At 46.0% G+C, this 15,256-nt stretch overlaps 1 non-coding gene across 1 annotated transcript; it reads left to right on the forward strand.

Moving 5' to 3' along the window:
• The first annotated feature begins 3,916 nt into the window (after window positions 1-3,916).
• Window positions 3,917-3,991, forward strand: Trnat-ugu (transfer RNA threonine (anticodon UGU)). Its single transcript has one exon. It is a non-coding gene; the product is annotated as a tRNA-Thr (tRNA).
• Window positions 3,992-15,256: the final 11,265 nt, after the last annotated feature.

Raw genomic sequence — 15,256 nt, forward strand, 5'->3', positions numbered from 1 at the left:
ATAATTTTTTTGTGTCGCTTACATACACTACTGCCCATTAAAATTGTTACACCAAGAAGATGACGTGCTACAGACGAGAAATTTAACCGACAGGAAAAAGATCCTGTGATATGCAAATGATTAGCTTTTCAGAGCATGCACACAAGGTTGGCGCCGATGGCGACACCTACAATGTGCTGACATGAGGAAAGTTTCCAAACGATTTCTCATACACAAGCACCAGTTGACTGGAGTTTCCTGATGAAACGTTATTGTGATGCCTCGTGTAAGGAGGAGAAATGTATACCATCACGTTTCCGACTTTCATAAAGGTCGGATTGAAGCCTGTCGCGATTATGGTTTATCGTATCGCGACATTGCTGCTCGCGTTGGTCGAGATCCAATGACTGTTAGTAGAATATGGAATCGGTGGGTTCCGGAGGGTAATACGGAACGCCGTGCTGGATCCCAACGGCCTCGTATCAATAACAGTCGAGATCACATGGCAGTAACGGATCGAGCAGCCACGTTTCAATCCCTGAGTCAACGGATGGGGACGTTTGCAAGACAACAACCATCTGCACGAACAGTTCGACGACGTTTGCAGCAGCATGGACTATCTGTTCGGAGACCCTGGCTGCGGTTACCCTTGACGCTGCATTACAGACAGGAGCGCCTGCGATGGTGTACTCAACGACGAACCTGGGTGCACGAATGGCAAAACGTCATTTTTTTCTGATGAATCCAGGTTCTGTTTACAGCATCATGATGGTCGCATCCGTGTTTGGCGACATCGTGGTGAACGCACATTGAAAGCGTGTATTCGTCATCGCCATACTGGCGTATCACCCGGCGTGATGGTATGGGGTGCCATTGGTTACACGTCTCGGTCACCACTTATTCGCATTGACGACACTTTGAACAGTGGACGTTACACTTCAGATGTGTTACGACCCGTGGCTCTACCCTTCATTCGATCCCTGAGAAACCCTTCTTTTCAGCAGGATAATGCACGACTGCATGTTGCAGGTGCTGTACGGGCCTTTCTGTGTACAGAAAATGTTCGACTGCTGCCCTGGTCAGCACATTCCCCACATCCCTCACCAATTGAAAACGTCTGGTCAATGGTGGCCGAGCAACTGGCTCGTCACAATACGCCAGTCACTACTCTTGATGAACTGTGGTTCAAAAAATGGCTCTGAGCACTATGGGACTTAACTTCTAAGGTCATCAGTCCCTTGAACTTAGAACTACTTAAACCTAACTAACCTAAGGACATCACACACATCCACGCCCGAGGCAGGATTCGAAACTGCGACCGTAGTGATCGCGCGGTTCCAGACTGTTGAACTGTGGTATCGTGTTGGAGTTGCATGGGCGGCTGTACCTGTACACGCCATCCAAGCTCTGTTTGACTCAGTGCCCAGGCGTATCAAGGCCGTTATTAAGGTCAGAGGTGGTTCTTCTGGGATCTATGCACCCAAATTTCGAGAAAATGTAATCACATGTCAGTTCTAGTATAATATATTTGTCCAATGAATACCCGTTTATCATCTGCATTTCTTCTTGGTGTAGCAATTTTAATGGGCAGTATTGTAATTTGGTACGTATCGAAACTGACCTTCCCAGTGCTTCCTCCCTTCCCCGTTCGTACCCCACCTGGATAAATTTCCGCAGACTCCTATGCTAGAGAATTAGAATTTCATATTACCAGTCTCTAGGATTCTATAGCCCACACTAAGTAAATACTATGATTTGACGTAGGCTAGAGTTGTGTTTACGGCTTGGACGAAAACGGAGCATTTGTGCACAATGGCCACATATGCTGGTGTGTCATCTGTGTATCTGTAAACTGAAACACGCTGCACCTGTCTGAAACGGTCACACAACGCTCGGAATGGATGAACCTGACCACCTTATCGACAGTTATGATGATCACAGATTTAAAAGAACAATTTGTTCACTAAAACAAATACAACGTCATTGGTACGGTATATACACTCAAGAGTCAAAGAAACTGGTACACCTGCGTATAGGGTGTCCGCGAGCACACAGAAGTGTCGCAACACGACGTTGCATGGATTCAGTTAATATCTGAAGTAGTGCTGTAGGGAACTGACACCATGAATAATGCAGGGCTGTCCATAAGTCCGTAAGAGTACGTGGGGTTGGAGGTCTCTTCTGAAGAACACGTTGCAAGGCATCCCACATATGCTCAAAAATGTTCAAATGTGTGTGAAATCTTATGGGACTTAATTGCTAATGTCATCAGTCCCTAAGCTTACATACTACTTAACCTAAATTATGCTAAGTACAAACACACACACCCATGCCCGAGGGAGGACTCGAACTTCCGCCGGGACCAGCTGCACAGAACATGACTGCAGCGCCGCAGACCGCTTGGCCAATCCCGCGCGGCCCAGATATGCTCAATTAATGTTCATGTATGGAGAGTTTTGCCGCCAGCGGAAGCGCTTAAACTGAGAACAGTGTTCCTGGAGCCATTCTGTAGCAATTATGGACGTGTGGGGAGTCGCATTGTCCTGTTGGAATTGCCGTCGGAATGCACAATGGACACGAATGGATGCAGGTGATGAGGCAAGATGCTTGCGTACGTGTCACCTGTCACAGTCATATCTAGACGTATCAAGGGTCCCATATCGCTGCAAATGCGCGCTCCCCAGATCATTACAGAGCCTCCACCAACTTGAAGATTCCCCTGCTGATATGCAGGGTCCATGGATTCATGAGCTTGTCCCCATATCCGTACACGTCGATCCCCTCGATACAGTTTGAAACGAGACAGTTTCTACACCTGCTAGGTTACATACATTCTTTTCAGATTCAGTCTGGCATTAGTTATAGTGCGTGCCGCAGATCACCTTAAATTCACATGCCACGGGAGAACTGCTGCTGTTGCAGCGTAAAGTGAAGCGCCGACACGCCAGTCGGGAACGAGAGAACAGAGAGAGCTCTGAAGAAGACGTCAGCCAATTGCGCGCTGACCGTCCCATCTCCAGTAGGATAACGCGACAGTAGCGGCCTCTATGCGGACATAAGCGCCGCGCTCGACTCGTCGCGTCCCCGTCGAGACACCGCCTCAAGACTAGCGACCTGAATAGTAGCGTCAAAGCTTGTACAGCAACGGATTAGAATCGTTATACTAAAGAAGCTTGTTTATTTCTAAAGTCGTCCTTTGCTTGCGACACATCTATGTAATTCTCTAAATTAAGTATTGCCATTTACTTTTCGTATTAAAACTCATTAATACGATTTGCTTGAATTGTTGTCTAACGATCCGAGAAATCACGTTTCCTAGTCACCTCATATTCGACGACTAGGCAGGATTTAACAGCTGCAGTGTCGCCACCCTGGAATATATTGATATGATGCAGCCGTCTAGAACGAAATTAGAATTATGTATTAACACCTTCAGCTGCTGACGGGCGTAGATACATATCAACGGGGACAGGTGAAAATGTGTCCCCCCGACCGGGACTCGAACAGACACCATATCCATATAAGTATGTAGATCCGGCAATACCGGGCCTGTCCTCTTCTGTGCGGATGCACACATATTACCTGTACTCTTACGGGACTTGATAAGAATATCTTCCACGAGTAATGAGTATGTTGAGTAGGGACACTACGAATGTAGTGTAGCCGGCGGCGGTGGTCTCGCGGTTCTAGGCGCGCAGTCCGGAACAGTGTGCCTGCTACGGTCGCAGGTTCGAATCCTGCCTCGGGCATGGATGTGTGTGATGTCCTTAGGTTAATTAGGTTTAAGTAGTTCTAAGTTCTAGGGGACTGATGACCACAGCTGTTAAGTCCCATAGTGCTCAGAGCCACGAATGTAGTGTGTAGACATATATGGTGAGAATGTGGGTCTCGTGGGAAGCGTGCGCGAGATAGTCCCTGCAGACACACTATGCTCTGTGCCCTCGGTGGCTCAGATGGATAGAGCGTCTGCCATGTAAGCAGGAGATCCCGGGTTCGAGTCCCGGTCGGGACACACATTTTCACCTGCCCCCGTTGATTTATATCAACGCCCGTCAGCAGCTGAAGGTATTAATATATAATTCTAACCTTGGAATACCACCCGACAATTTTTTTTCCAATATACTAAAATATATGCTCAATAACTACTTCTGTATCACTTATTCTTCCACCCCAAAAAATCGTCAAGTAACAGTTTTTCAGGCCGTTGCAAAGAAGTTATCCCTTAACGGTAAGTAAAGTTCTCCAGGGATACTGGTTCTGATTTTTTGACGAGAAAATCTGTATTTCATGCGAGTTGCTGGGACTGCCAATCGCTAGGGAAGCGCCCGAGGTACGCAGGGAGATACAGCGGGTGTCTGAAAGCGCATCCTCATGATGCGTGGCGCGTCCCTCCAAGCTTTTCCATATCGCGTCTAATGAGAGGACTAGCGTCCCAGTGGGTGCCTGGCGCCCCGGCGCCGACATCAAAGCTCTGCCGCCGTAATTTTCATTCTTTTATCGCCAGCGCGCCGCGTAGCTTTTGAATGTGAAAAAGGGCCCCGCCTTGTTTCCATTTCCGCATAAACGACTGGCAATTTCTCGCCGGAATTTTGTTTCCGGCATCGCTCACGCGGAAATTCATTGTCGAATTCGCCTCCTTTCTTCTTTTCTTTCAAGGTATAATCAGTCCTAACAAGCTAGCTACCGTTCCCAACATTCCTTAATTGCATTGTTCTAAGATAAAAAAAATCGCGCCCATTTTTCCTTTATTTCCTCCCGTTTGAAAAAATGTAGTAGTGAAGTTGAAATATGTTAATTGCCCTTGAAGCGCCAGTTTTAATATCGCGCCTACTAGTAAATCAGTTTTTTTTTTACATTCTGTAGTGACTACAATCATAAGGCGGTATTTTAAAGTACGGTTAAACATGAAGGTAAAGAAGTAATGAATCGCCTTTCGTGACAAACCAGTTGTAGTATCTAGTGTACCCTTCAACACGACATTCCGTGCCTCCGTCATCTCTTCTAACAAGTCATCCAGTCTGAACAAGCCTGTTCGACATCGAAAATCGGTGCATTTTGGGAGGAGGGCCGGCCGCTGTGGCCGAACGGTTCTAGGCGCTTCGGTCCGGAACCACGCGGCTACTACGGTCGCAGGTTCGAATTATGCTTCGGGCATGGATTTGTGAGATACCCTTAGGTTAGTTAGGTTTAAGTAGTTCTAAGTCTAGGGGACTGGTGACGCCACACGGGATTAGCCGAGCGGTCTCAGGGCGCTGCAGTCGTGGACTGTGCGGCTGGTCCCGGCGGAGGTTGGATCATCCCTCAGGCATGAGTGAGTGTGTGTGTGTGTGTGTGTGTGTGTGTGTGTGTTTGTCCTTAGGATAATTTAGGTAAAGTAGCGTTTAAGCTTAGGGACTGACGACCTTCGCAGTTAAGTCCCATAAGATTTCACACACATTTGAACATTTTTTGGGAGGAGGACTTGCCACTAAGGGAAACGATACGTCTTAATCATAAAGTTTGATGGGGTGGGGTGGCGGGGGGGGGGGGGGGGGAGGGGGAAGGAATGTGTGTCCGACGCCAGGTTCGGATGTAAATCCAGTCCGGATTTACAGACAGCAATCAAGGAAGCGGTGGATGTAACACTAGTCCCACCCATTCTTGAGTAATTCTCGGGAGTTTCGGATCCCAGCCAGGTCGAACAGAAGGAGTACATCGAAGCAATTCAGCGAGGTGCAGCTAGATTTGTTACCTTAAGAGTAGTTCAATATGTATTACCGTGGTGCTTCCTGAACTCATATAGGAATCAGTGAAGGGAAGATGACATTCTTTTCGCGAAACACTATTCAGAAAATTTAAAGAACCGACGTTTGTTTGGAAGAAAACATAAGCCACTTATTTTTCCTTGAAGGAGAGGAAAAGTGATCTACAAAAATACCGTCCAGTATCGATTACATCCGTTTATTGTAGACGCTCAAATGTAATGCGGTGCCTCGAAGAAATTGGTCTCCTCCACGCCAACCAATATGGATCCTGTGAAATCCAAGTCGCATTTTTCTCCTATGACAACCTGAAAGCCATGGATCAGTGCAGTCAGGTAGATTCAGAACTTCTCGATTTCCGACTATCGTTTTACTTATCATGACTCATACGCATCTTATATAAACTAGTATCGTATGAGGTGTCAAGCGAAATTCGTGACTGGATTGAGGATCTCCTGGTAGGATGACTCAGCATGTTATTTTGGAAGGAAACTCATCGACAGTTGTAAAAGTAACTTCACGTGTACACCAGAGAAGTGTGCTGGGCCTCTTTGTGTTCCTATTTTGTGTTAATGACCTTGCAGGCAACATTAATTGCAACCTCAGACGTTTCGCAGATGATGCAGTTACCTACAGGGTAACAATTATTGAACTATATGAAATAAAATCGTCATAACTTCTGAACGGTTTGCGTTAGGATGTTCAAACTGCATGGTTGGCCGCAGGGCGTGATGGGAATTAGTATGCGCATGCATGGTTTAGTTTAGCAACCAAGCCCACTTCAATTTGGATTGGTTCGTCAATAAGCAAAATTGGCGCATTTGGGGAACTGGGAATCCGCATTTCACGATCAAGAAGTCTCTTCACCCTCAACGGGTGACTGTGTGGTGTGCAATGTCCAGTCACGGAATAACTGGTGCGATATCCCTTGATGGGGCGATGACTACCGAACAGTAAGTGACTGTTTTGGGAGGTGATTTCATCATCAATTATCCAAAGTAACCCTGATTTCGACAAGATGTGGTTCATGCAAGACCCCATCGAAGCAGGAGAGTGTTTAATGTCCTGGATGGGCACTTTGGGCACCGCATTCTGGCTCTCGGGTACCCAGAGGTCGCTGGCATGGGCCTCGATTGGCCACCATATTATCCAGATCTCAACACATGCGACTCCTTTTTGCGGGGTTATATTAAAGACAAGGTGTGCAGCAATAACGCCGAAACCAATGCTGAGTTGAAAACAGCGATTCAGGTGGTCATCGACAGCATCGATGTTCCTGCACTTCAGCGGGTCATGCAGAATTTCGCTATTCGTCTGCGCACATCATCGCCAATGATGGCAGGCATCATACGTCATAAACTAAATCCGAATATCCGTAGTGAAGTTTACATGTTGAATGAAGTGTGTGCAAGCTGTAGTCTGGAACTAATTTACGGTTATTTCATATAGTTCAGTAATTATCATCCTGTATAAGGAAACTCTGTCTGAAAAACGCCGAACAAATATTATGTTAGACCTTGATAAGGTTTCAATGTGGTGCAAATATTGTCAACTTGCCTCAAGTGTTCAGAAATGTAAAACTGTGCCCTTCACAAAACGGAAAAAAGTCACCCTGTAAGATAGGCAGGCTAGAAGCCTAGGAAACGGAAGAAGAAGTAGGAAGTACCGTTAAAATGAACGGGACAAGGCAGGAGTGCTGGATCTCTGATGTCGGTGGTAGTGGTAAGAGAAAACAGTATTCCACGAAAGTTAAACGCATACAAAATGCCTGTGTGAGAAGCCAATGTTCCTGAAATTGTGATCAAGTATACAGAGAGCAAACAAACTCATGCAGAATATCATGATACCAAGAAAATGATTTCTTCGATCTACTACCATTGTTTGAGACACTCTCCTTCTTACCCAATGATTTTCTATACTACGAGGGTCACTCCAAAAGAAATGCACACTATTTTTTTTAATCCATCTTTTATTCTACATGTTTGAAAGTTTTACAGTGTGTAGATACATCCTTTAGGAAAAACATTTTCATTTCTACACATAATTTTCATCCCTCTCAACTGCCTTGCGCCATCTTGGAACCAGCGCCTGTATACCATCACGGTAAAATTCTGGACCAACCTGTTGAAGCCACTGTTTGGCAGCGTGCACAAGGGAGTCATCATCTTCAAACCTTGTTCCACGAAGAGAGTATGTCAGTTTCCCAAAGAGATGCTGGTCACATGGAGCCAGGTCAGGACTGTAAGGCGGGTGTTTCAGTGTTGTCCATCCGAGTTTTGTGATCGCTTCCATGGTTTTTTGAATGACATGTGGCCGTACATTGTCGTGCAACAGCAAAAAATTCTGCTTTTGACGATGTGGTCGAACACGACTCAGTCGAGCTTGGAGTTTCTTCAGTGTCGTCACATATGCATCAGAATTTATGTTGGTTCCACTTGGCATGATGTCCACAAGCAAGAGTCTTCGGAATCGGAAAACACCGTAGCCATAACTTTTCCTGCAGAAGGTGTGGTTTTGAATTTTTTTTTCTTGGGTGAATGTGCATGATGTCACTCCATTGATTGCCTCTTCATCTCTGGTGAAAAATGATGGAGCCATGTTTCATCACCTGTCATAATTCTTCCAAGAAATTCATCTCCACCGTTCTCGTACTGTTCCAAAAGTTGGCTGCATACCGTTTTTCTTGTTTCTTTGTGAGCCACTGTCAACATCCTGGGAACCTACCTGGCACAAACCTTTTTTAACGCCAACGCTTTCAGTATTCTGCAAACACTTCCTTCCCCTATCCCAACGCAACGTGACAATTCGTTGACTGTGATGAGTCTGTCAGCAGTCACTAATTCGTTAACTCTCTGCAGACTGTCTGGAGTGTGTGCAGTACGAGGCCTGCCGCTGCTAGGACAATCCTCAATATTTCCGTACCAGATTTCATCACGTAACCTGCTTGCCCACTGACTAACTGTACTGCGATCGACAGCAGCATCTCCATACACCTTTTTCAACCTCTTGTGGATGTTTCCCACTGTCTCGTTTTCACAGCACAGGAATTCTATGACAGCACGTTGCTTCTGACGAACGTCAAGTGTAGCAGCCATCTTGAAGACATGCTGTGACGGCGCCACTCACGGGAACACGTTGGACTAAGTTTGAAAACAAGCGGGAAGGATGTATCTACACACTATAAAACTTTCACACATACAGCATGAAAACTGTATTTTAAAAAAAATAGTGTGCATTTCTTTTGGAGTGACCCTCGTATATTGCTGTAGGTGTAACCAGTCTTCGCTACATGTGTTAACTCGCATTTGTCTTCGTAGCTTGACTGCATGCGTTTCGTTTTATTGGAAAGATATCATGACTAGTCACCGTAATAACTCTCTTACAAGTAGTGAAGATGAAACTTTCTGGCTGATTAAAACAATGGACCTCGCAATTCGCGGACTATCGAGTGCTAGTCCGGAACACAGATGTAATCTACCGGTACAACGAAGTTTGAAAACAGTCCACACTCTGTGTCAGTGTTAAAAATTTATTCACGTTGTGCAGATGTTACGCGAAACTTATCTTAGTGTCGAAACTAGTCGTAGCTGCTGATACAAGTATAGTGAAATTTATTTCACACTGCATTCATAGCGAAATTTCTTTCGCAATGCTTTTACATCACAGGTTTCCTTCTGAAATAGGTCGAAAGGAACATAAAAAGTAGTGATGGTGGCAAAAAAAAGCATTTAATAAAATTTTCCGGGTACTTACTCTTCGAATTTCACATCGGTGACAGTCGCAAAAGCCAGGGCAGATGTATCTACTCACCTAAAACAGAAAGGAAAAGGCATCTTTAAAATGTGTGGCATGATTAGAGCAGTTATACACGGAGGTCAGCCAATCTGAAAATGTACCAATTTGTCACGACACTATAAATGAGAATATCTGGTTGTTAAACCACTTAAGGAACAGTGTCTTCCATCATTATACGATTTTAATACACAATTTAGAAAGTCCTAGACTCGTTGACACCAAATTGCTGCCGAATTTTGAAACACATTTTATAGTCGGATACGATTCTGTAGAATAGCTATAATGTGAAAACTGGAAAGCGACAGACATTTTGAACCTAGTTATTTGTAAGAATTTCTATGTTATAGATAAAAGACAATCATGGAGATGCCAGTTTACATTTGTTAAACTTTCGATAGCTAATACACACTTGTAAAATACACAACCGGCAGGTATAGTGGACAGGGGGGAAAAAGGAAGTAAAATGTTAATTATTATGAAAGTAGTGACCATAACTTTTAATATAAGTACACATACCCCACTGTGAGAGAAGACGGCCAGTGTCTTCCTGGAAAAATGTTTACGGTTGCCTACGGAACCATGGTTGTACCCGGGCGTGCACATCCTCGTCCGAAGCCAATCGACGGCTACGAACGTCTTTCATGAGGGCTCAGAAAGTATGGAATTGGCATGAGGAGAGATCGGGACAGAATGGAGGATGGTGACGGGCCCATATGTTGCCAACGTTGTTTCAACTTCACTCAAGAAGTTTCGCTGTAAAGCCATTACAAATCCTCCATACAGCCCCGATCTCTCCCCATGCGATTTCCGCACTTTTGGGGCCCTGAAGAAACATATTCGCGTCCACCGATTTGCTTCGCAAGTAGATTGGTTCCTTGCGGAACCACAAACCCCAATAGCCTCTCAGTGAAAAATAAAATAAAATAAAAATATTTTTGAAGGAGAATTGCCATAACAGGTTTGGCCTGTTTGCTAGTCTTCAGATGCAACAACTGCTTTAGTACAGTATCATAGAGTCAACAGCATGGCATTTGCCCCTATACTGCATAAAAGTAGTTAAGCAGTTAACGCTACTTCATTTGCCGTTTAGATGACTTGTACAATTCGGCAACATATGCTCATGTTCTTGTAATCGAAATGTGAAAAGTTATTAAGTTACGTGCACTTACATTTTTTTGTTTACTACGTTTTTTCTCGTTTTGGTCTTGTTCTATTTCTGCCATAAAGTACAAAGTATTTAAATGTAATCACCAAGGACATATCACACAGTCAATGTGCTCAAAAACATTTCTCAGTATTCGTCTTTACACATTCTCTTCCACTTGCGAGTCAACAAAAACATGACGCGTTAAGCACACGTTTGAAGCTGCAATTGTCCTGAGAAATAATGAGAAATGTTTTTGTGTCACAGTAGATTGTGTGATATATACTAGTTTTTAGGATTTAAACACTCTGTGATTCCTCCAAGAAACGGAAAAGGACCAAAACGATGTTGAATCACAGAACGTAAAACGTCTTTTGATGCTGTGTTAGCGAGAGAGCACTTGCTGCTTCAGGGAGACCTCTACAAGCATCCTACAAATGAAGTCAAGGTAAGGTTTTAGTTTCGATATGCCGCTTGAAAGATTCATGAAGTAGATATGGTATTCTGAAAAGGAATGAATATTTCTCAAAAGACTGCAGAATTATGGCCTCTTTTCTAAGTATCTCAATAAGTCACAGTGTTGTGGGTAACAAATCCCGGTTTTATGAGACTTTAACGACCAATGTTACCTTCCATACAAATATTTAAAACGTGTTTAAGAATCGCGATTAGACCGGTCAGTCGACTGTGTATGGATGCTGAAATACGGCTTTGTATATTTCCGGTATTAAATGCACAAATGTTCGAATGCAGGATTTTATTAATTTCCTCTCAAGCTACGCGATTTCTCTATCGAGCAATTATTGCGTCGAGTGTGTGTGCACTTCAGTAGCATATCATTACCTTTTTCCTCACAACTTAACATTTGTCCGTAATAGGTAACTATCATGAACATGCTGTAAATTGCATGGAGCATGCTTGAATCATTCAGACGCCAGTTTTTGTAACAAGTACGCCTTCTCCTCCCTTGAACATTCGTAGTTTTTCTTATATACACTCCTGGAAATGGAAAAAAGAACACATTGACACCGGTGTGTCAGACCGACCATACTTGCTCCGGACACTGCGAGAGGGCTGTACAAGCAATGATCACACGCACGGCACAGCGGACACACCAGGAACCGCGGTGTTGGCCGTCGAATGGCGCTAGCTGCGCAGCATTTGTGCACCGCCGCCGTCAGTGTCAGCCAGTTTGCCGTGGCATACGGAGCTCCATCGCAGTCTTTAACACTGGTAGCATGCCGCGACAGCGTGGACGTGAACCGTATGTGCAGTTGACGGACTTTGAGCGAGGGCGTATAGTGGGCATGCGGGAGGCCGGGTGGACGTACCGCCGAATTGCTCAACACGTGGGGCGTGAGGTCTCCACAGTACATCGATGTTGTCGCCAGTGGTCGGAGGAAGGTGCACGTGCCCGTCGACCTGGGACCGGACCGCAGCGACGCACGGATGCACGCCAAGACCGTAGGATCCTACGCAGTGCCGTAGGGGACCGCACCGCCACTTCCCAGCAAATTAGGGACACTGTTGCTCCTGGGGTATCGGCGAGGACCATTCGCAACCGTCTCCATGAAGCTGGGCTACGGTCCCGAACACCGTTAGGCCGTCTTCCGCTCACGCCCCAACATCGTGCAGCCCGCCTCCAGTGGTGTCGCGACAGGCGTGAATGGAGGGACGAATGGAGACGTGTCGTCTTCAGCGATGAGAGTCGCTTCTGCCTTGGTGCCAATGATGGTCGTATGCGTGTTTGGCGCCGTGCAGGTGAGCGCCACAATCAGGACTGCATACGACCGAGGCACACAGGGCCAACACCCGGCATCATGGTGTGGGGAGCGATCTCCTACACTGGCCGTACACCACTGGTGATTGTCGAGGGGACACTGAATAGTGCACGGTACATCCAAACCGTCATCGAATCCATCGTTCTACCATTCCTAGACCGGCAAGGGAACTTGCTGTTCCAACAGGACAATGCACGTCCGCATGTATCCCGTGCCACCCAACGTGCTCTAGAAGGTGTAAGTCAACTACCCTGGCCAGCAGGATCTCCGGATCTGTCCCCCATTGAGCATGTCTGGGACTGGATGAAGCGTCGTCTCACGCGGTCTGCACGTCCAGCACGAACGCTGGTCCAACTGAGGCGCCAGGTGGAAATGGCATGGCAAGCCGTTCCACAGGACTACATCCAGCATCTCTACGATCGTCTCCATGGGAGAATAGCAGCCTGCATTGCTGCGAATGGTGGATATACACTGTACTAGTGCCGACATTGTGCATGCTCTGTTGCCTGTGTCTATGTGCCTGTGGTTCTGTCAGTGTGATCATGTGATGTATCTGACCCCAGGAATGTGTCAATAAAGTTTCCCCTTCCTGGGACAATGAATTCACGGTGTTCTTATTTCAATTTCCAGCAGTGTATTTCATCCGCCAGTTCAGCATTACTCTGCGAAATCTCTGACGAAATGTCAACTATAGCAACTGTTGTTGTACATATAAGGTAATGATTGCTTTGTTTATTGTTGTCATTGCTCTTCTTTATATCAACACCACTGGCACTGTAGCACTGTAGTGAGTTACTGGTCGACTAAGCAGTTCAAATACGCTCCATAGCCTCATACAGTGCTCACTATTGGATACCTCCAGGCCCACCCCCTGTTGCTATTAGCAGCCAATATTATGGTTGCATGGCAGACAATAAGTGGGGCAACGAATGCCGTAAACATCATGGCCTTCTGCGACCTCGCACTCAAGGGGTTTCTTGTCAGTGGTTATGTGGCCCAGATACTTCCGATGTGAAGAAGCGGGAGTCACAAGAGAAGTGGATGCCCTTTTGCCGGAACACCAGCATCCCACGATCGGGGCAATAGTGCGAAAAGCTGGATGTAATTCTGTGACCCCGAGACAGAGGAAAGCCGGCAGAGGAAACATGTGGATTAGCCAAGTACGACAAAGGTGAAGACCCAGTCGTCATCGGGCCTTTCGGTAGTGCCACACCGTGGTGCTAACAGTTTTTGCTCGTAACGGGGAAACTGCCACGGAAATACACTACCTAAATCTCCTCTCGAAGCTAGGGAAGTATGTCAAGAAGAAGCGTCGCGGAAAGCTACTGTTCAAGGCGGTATTTTGCTCCCCATTTCTTTACAAAAACCAGTCACACATGGTGTTTCTGTGGTTTGGGCTTTCAACTTTGCCTTCCCCTCCCCCCCCCCCCCCCATATCCCCCATATCCTTCCCTCGAAATCTCGTGACATGATGACACCCAAGTATTTCTCCCTTTTTTCTCAGGTGAGGAAACATCAGCAGCCCCGCCGACGTGTCCGGGGTCTGAACCGCTAGTAGCCAGGCAGGCTGCCGTGATTTTTGTCTTGCTTAATACACCGCATGAGTCGCTCACTACCTGTCACTTTGGCTACACATCGGATTACGGCCCTGATTCAGACACTGTCTTTCATGTTCCCTCTATTGTGCCCAGCTCACGACGATTTTGGCTTTGTTCATGGATTACGCGTTAGTGGAGGGAGCAGACAGAAAAGAAACCATTCGCGACAGGCGTTTCCAGAATGCCGACGAGGTCATTTTCGAGGTGGAACGTTTCAAATTGCAGACTTGTACAACTAAGGTCTCAGCTGAGTCATTCATCACTGGAGTAAAATGTGTGGCATTGAAGGTTGAGTATGTAGAGAGCAATACGTCCCTAACGTAGGTTCATGGTCGCAGCTTGATTTTCTTTTGAGGTAATAATTGAAAAAAATAAAATGATCGTATGCCACTGATGGCCAAGAGTACCCTCAACTGGGGAAGTTAGGTCACCGAGTTCCAAGTCTTTTCAGTTAACACCACATCTATCGACGCTCTCGTGCAGTATGCTGAAAAAAATAATTGCTCCACTTTCTACCGCCAGGTGAAAAAAAGGCGCTGCAGGCAGACAGAATGTGGTGTGGATGTAGGAAAAGTGGAGAAACGATCAAACACATTATTAATCGTTTCTGGCACGCTTATCAGGATGTGATCACAAGTTACAACATGCTATCAATTTGGTCTCCCGACTCATCAACAAGCTGTGTCCGTAACACGGCAGCTGCTCACAGCATGTCCGATGTAATCACAGCGATATGTCATAATATGCCATCCTTCAGGAAGTCTCCAGATACACCCCTGACAGACAGGGTCATTGAGATGTCCCCACAATCAGGAGCCACGTGAATTAAGATCGAGGGATCTAGAAGGTCACTCGTCTTGAAATGGCACTGAGATGGTGCGGACGTTACCGAAGGTTTCTTGAAACAAAATTTTCACCTAACAAGCGACAGGCCGTGTCGTCCCATCTTGCGTGAAAATAGTGATGTGGACACAGTTGCAAATTTGGAATCACTTGTTGCACAAGGTGGTCCTCATGCCACGCACATGTCACTGTAAACTTAACAGGACAGACCAGTGAGGTGTCATCTCCTCGAAAAAAGACAGAGAATGAAGAGCGTGTGAAAACAAACCATACGGTCATATAATCTGGATGCAGTGGATACTCCTCCACACGATATGCGACAGTTCTGCGCATTCACGGTTCCGTGCCGAGTAAAACGTGGACAAAGTGACGGCG

Source organism: Schistocerca serialis, chromosome 4, assembly GCF_023864345.2.
Source record: "Schistocerca serialis cubense isolate TAMUIC-IGC-003099 chromosome 4, iqSchSeri2.2, whole genome shotgun sequence".
Lineage (NCBI taxonomy): Eukaryota > Metazoa > Arthropoda > Insecta > Orthoptera > Acrididae > Schistocerca > Schistocerca serialis.